The 5,861-nt window shown below is 34.3% G+C and overlaps 1 long non-coding RNA gene across 1 annotated transcript; it reads right to left on the reverse strand.

Annotated features, from left to right (window-relative positions):
* Window positions 1-954: 954 nt before the first annotated feature.
* Window positions 955-2,710, reverse strand: LOC132618860 (uncharacterized). Its single transcript, XR_009574360.1, has 3 exons — window positions 2,170-2,710; window positions 1,384-1,592; window positions 955-1,252 (listed from the first exon to the last, which is right to left on the reverse strand). It is a non-coding gene; the product is annotated as an uncharacterized LOC132618860 (long non-coding RNA).
* Between the last annotated feature and the right edge of the window lie 3,151 nt (window positions 2,711-5,861).

Raw genomic sequence — 5,861 nt, forward strand, 5'->3', positions numbered from 1 at the left:
TTTCCTTGTGTTTAGCTGTTTCCTTTCTAAAGTAGAATAGGGATTTGTAGTAATAAAATAAGAGATCCTAGGCCTTTATAAAGTGTTCTCATGACTTGTAAATAGGAAATTCACATTTTTTTTTTATATAAACCCTAGTTTGCAATAGAGTTATTTTCTTTATTTGGTGTTCTTTATCCTTGTTTTTGGTTCCAAGCAAGGTGGTGATAGTCTTTACCTTGTTTTCAGTTGCGTGTGGTGTTTCTTTATCACGTTAATTGATTTTAAGTGGTGACTTAGGAACTTTGTAGGTTCTTGATCATTCAAGAACACGTTTCTTGAAAACAAATTCGTTTTATTTCATACTCAGAATCCTAATTTCCTTTCCATTGTTTTACCCTAAATATTTACTTGTTTTAAACGATTCAAGAGTTATTTTTCATAGTTTAGATCGTCATCTTTCACCTCGTTTTACAATCACCTAATTCCGAGACATATAACCTGAGATACGTCCATTTTTGAAATCTGTCCACCAAATCGCTTCAAGAACAAGATCCTTGTCGTTTGGTTCTTTGTTAACTCGAAGAATCACATCAATTTGGTATCAGAGCACAGTTGATGAGTATCATGAATATGCAACCAAGAGGAGGATGTTTGGTTCAAGAGAGCAAAAAACTATGGCAAAAGGAATCTTTGTTCTGCACTAGATGTACCTCCCATGGCAAGGTATGCTCGGTAATCATTGATAAAGGAAGTCATGTCAATGTTGTTTCGAAAGAGATGGTTTCTAAACTTGGCTTGTTAACTGTCACACCCCAATCCTGATAGGGCATGATGGGCACCCGACTCTCATCAGAGTCGAGCGAACCCTCAGACATTTGCTCTATCATAACCTGTTATTTCAAAATCTTTTAAGAACATAAAACTTTTCTAAATAGAAATCATTATCTTTATAACGATTATGAAAAATTTCAATCAAATAAGTACTTTAAACCAATTGAAATCATCTAAAATACATACTCTTTTAAAATCCACAAATGACTCAACTGATATCACTTTGTCGACATCTCGACGAACATACCGCATGACACTGTCTGCAGAAGTCTCTAAGAAGTAAAATGAACATTATGAGTCAGGACAGGGCCCTGACAAACCCATAATCATACATATCTATACATGACTCAACACAACTCCAGACTGAGGTGGAACTTGCCAATCGCAGCTGACGTCCAAGCCTCCTAGCTATACACTTAACCTGCCAAACAATCTGGGGCTGCGGGCATGAACGCAGCGTCCCCAGGCAAAAGGACGTTAGTACGAACAATGTACTGAGTATGTAAGATGGTAACAAGTCATAATCATAATTTGACTTAGGAGCGAAGAAATCACAATCTATCTCAATACCTGCAGCTTTTGCCGGAAGAAACATGAATGTGCACACGAAGTCTCAAAACAATCTTTAAGTAAATAATGCAATCCAATACACATGCCGCTTCCGACATGTTAACAGAATGGTCCCTTCGGACAGCCGCTTCCGGCTAGTATCACAATAGTCCTTTCGGACGGCCGCTTCCAGCATAATAATGATGGCCCCTTCGGGCAGCCGCTTCCAGCTTAATATCACCATCATATCAACACAAACTCAATCCACAAATATCAATTTCAATTCATATCATAAGTCACTAATCAATTCATCACAATCCAGTTATTAGCCTTAGTCTTTCATAAGAAGTTATCAAATTTGTATCTCACTAGACTTAGAAGGACATACTTCCAGCTTTGAGGGTAGAAGTGTTATGAAATTCTTACTACTTACATTCTACTCAATTTCATCTTATTGCCCTACCCAAAGAATAAATGATCATATAAATACAAAGGGATGATACTATGGAATGTAAACAGAAATCGTAAATGAAATGAAGTAGTAAAATCTCGCACCCCCTTCGGAGTGGTTTTTGAAAATCAAACTTTATGTTTCATTTAGTATAAAACTAATTTCCTCGAAATCGTTAGTAAAACCATATACAAAACTCAACTTGGCACCTTACGGGTGTTCCCTTCGGAACAAAATAGGAGTACAATATCAATAAGCCATCACAAGAAACATCTAAGAATGGAATCATATGGAGTACATATAGAACGAATAACAACAAGAATCATGTCAAAGGAAGAAAGGTTTGCCTTACATACCTGGAAGCTTACTTTTCACTTTCCAACTTACTTCTTGTCTTGCAATCTATGTAAGATCATTCATAGTCTCATAATCTACATATAAAACCATTCATACTATTATTAGGCTTGTCGTCATACACTTATCTTAAGTCTCCAAATTAAATCCTTTAAGAATTTTGCCGAAATTCGAGCAACATCTCCTCTGTTTATATTCCTAGCCTGAAATTACAATACCAACAAACAATTATAACAACAACCACATCAGCAGTAACAACAACAACACGACAACAACAACATCAACTTGTCCGATTTCCGTCATTAATTTCGTAGTTCTCATCTCACAATTTAACTGTGACCTGGATGAATTTAAATATACCTAGGAGAGAATAATTCTTACCTTATATTTCAAGAAATGATCTTCTTCCACCTTACTTCACTTTGAAGAAAGCCCAAATTCAACCACGCAATAAAACGGAATAACGAGATCGAAGTAAAGAACAAAGCCCGTGTATTGTTATTGATGCAAATCACTCGTCACTTCCTATGAAAGGAAGAAACGTTGTTGTTCCTCTCTTATCTTTTAAGAGCAGCTACCTTATGTAAAGGTTGTAGTATAATTTCTTTAGAAAAAAGAAATCCATGAAAATTAGATAAGGTTTTACGTGGACTTTTCCACTTACACGTGTAAGTATGGCATCCATACTTAGATTAGTCATCACAAATATTCCACCCAATATTATGTGCATGCTTATGTATACTCTCTTGCTGCCACGTGTCAAAGACCCATATGGGTTTGGTCCATACAATGTTTATCCACCAATCTTAATTCATTTCTTATCTTCTACTACAATTCTCCATTTAACCAATTACACCTAGAATTAATTTCTTGATCTCAATTCACTTAAATAGTAATCGTTTTTAATACACTCCATATGCTCATTATCATAGTCATGTGGTAGAACTCTAATCCATAGCCTCTTTATACATACACCAAATATTCTTTTCAATCACCGTTGTCACACTTGTTAAGTCCTAAATTATTTCGGGACCTCAAACTTTTATACATTGATCTCTTTATTTGCATACTTGAATATGACAAAAATTCTCCGGTGCGAGCGGTTCGAACCATAGCCCGAATTTGTTTAACCTCTAACCTTCACGACACTTACTTATCACTTGTTAAGAATTACATAAATAGTTATTACCTCAAAATAATCTTGTCCTCCGAGCTTATGTCGGTTAACTTACGAATAATCCAACGTACAAAAGTACAAGATGTAACATCAATGAAACCTCATCCATATCCTTATGGCATCAAATTTGAGAATGGGAATGGCTTAGAGGTAGCTCGTCAATGCCTAGTTGCTTTTTCTATTGGCAAAATATATAAAGATCGTGTTTGGTGTGATGCAACAAAGATGGATGCTTGCCAATTATTACTTGGAAGACCATGGGTGTATGATAGGTGTGCTAACTATGATGAATATCGAAATACCTATTCTTTTACAAATGATGGACGGAAAATTAAGTTGGTTCCCTTGAATCCATAAGATGTTGCTAAAAACTCCAAGTATGTTGATGATTCTTTTGTGACCAAATTACAAATCATTGGTCCCATCAATATGGAACAGCAAACAAAGGAGAAGAATGAATTGGATCCACAAGTTCAGGATTTACCTCCAAAGTTTGATAAGGATCCGTTTGAGCATCCAACCATTTGTGAGATTAAGTTTCCCCCACTTAGGGATTTCGAAAAGAATACGGATTTTGTTTCTTACTTCACACCAACCAAAGCAGTGTATTGCATAGGACCAATAGTGTATGAAGATTTGAAAGAGAAAGAGAATGAGTTGCAGAAAAAGGAGTCTATGAATGAGAGTTTAAATTATGATCTAGTTCGAGCAAGAATTATTCCTCAAAAGGTTGAATCTTTGCAAGAAGTGTAGATTTAATATTTCTCAATTTCATTGAGGTTAATGGCTATAATCATGTTAAATATGAGAGCAGCAAAATCACCGAGGAGCTCATAAGAAGACATGATTTGATCTCATACCTTGATCCAAAGGTACTTGAATTTTATTTATTTAATGGTTTCATGGCAGTAACTTATATTTTTCATGCAAACACCATATAGACAAGGGAATGTTCAAGATTCTTGAAGATCAAAAGGATATAAGTTTTGATTATGGCTTAAACATTAAAGATCAGTTTAAGATGATATGTTTGAGAAATCATGGAAAAACGTTACTACTAAGAAAGTGGGATTTAGTTCGGCCATATGTACAACTTTCGTTCAACACGATGAAGCTCTATGACAAGCTAGAAAAATGCAACTTAAAGCCTGGTGAGTATGGGTTGTTCCAAAAAACATTTGTTTGCTAATCTTTCACCATTTATGGAGCCTTTAGACTCGAGGACGAGTCTTTCTCAACAAGGGGAGAATGATGAAATATGAAGAAGATGAAGAAATCCAAGAAAACCTAGAAACACAAGATTGAAATTCAAGAGAAAGAAAGTCCAAGAAGCTAATGTTTGAAGATCAATTTCTTTCAAGAATGAGAATTCTTGTTTCTTGAATCCTTTTCTAAATAGGTTTCTTGTTTCTTGATTTATATTATAATAAGGATTTAATTTCCTATCATTAGTAGGATCTTTATCCTAGTTCTAGTAGGATTCTTATTTTCTTTATTATTTTCCTTGTAGAATAGGGATTTTACTTTCCTTGTTTTTAGCTATTTCCTTTCAAAAGTAGAATAGGGATTTGTAGTCATAAAATAAGAGACCCTAGGCCTTTATAAAGGGTTCTCATGACTTGTAAGGGAATTCATGTTTTTGATATAAACCCTAGTTTGCAATAGAGTTATTTTCTCTATTTGGTGTTCTTTATCCTTGTTTTTGGTTCCAAGCAAGGTGGTGATAGTCTTTACCTTGTTTTCAGTTGCGTGTGGTGTTTCTTTATCACGTTAATTGATTTCAAGTGGTGACTTAGGAACTTTGTATGTTCTTGATCCTTCAAGAACACGTTTCTTGAAAACAAATTCGTTCTATTTCATACCCAGAACCCTAATTTCCTTTTACATCGTTTTACCCTCAATATTTACTTGTTTTAAATGATTCAAGAGTTATTTTTCATAGTTTAGATCGTCATCTTTCACCTCATTTTACAATCACCTAATTCCGAGACATATAACTTGAGATATGTCCGTTCTTGTAATCTGTCCACAAAATCGCTTCAAGAACAAGATCCTGGTCGATTGGTTCTTTGTTAACTCGAAGAATCATATCAAATTCCATTTTGAATTTTCACTATCCTCCACATAGTTCAAATTATGTTCAATCATCCACTTTATGATTATCCGGTTAAGGATAGCGTTTGTGAATTTCAAAACAAAATATTCCTTATGTAGGATATACTGTGATAACCTCAGGTGTGAGGATTAATTGACATAACTACTATGAAAATCACTTATGACACTGATCCATGGAGTGATCCCATAACGGGTCTATCCAGTATTTTGTTCTCTGACAAATACCTATGAGTTAAATTTGTACCATACACATAATTATCTCATAATTATCGATTAAGCTCATACTAGTCTTTTACCATTATAATTAAATTATAAATGATTAACTACGGATATATATATTATTATATGTAACATGAAAACAATATAATAGTAAGAAATATAAATAAAACTTCTTTTATTAAT

The sequence above is a fragment of the Lycium barbarum genome, chromosome 11 (assembly GCF_019175385.1).
Source record: "Lycium barbarum isolate Lr01 chromosome 11, ASM1917538v2, whole genome shotgun sequence".
NCBI lineage: Eukaryota > Viridiplantae > Streptophyta > Magnoliopsida > Solanales > Solanaceae > Lycium > Lycium barbarum.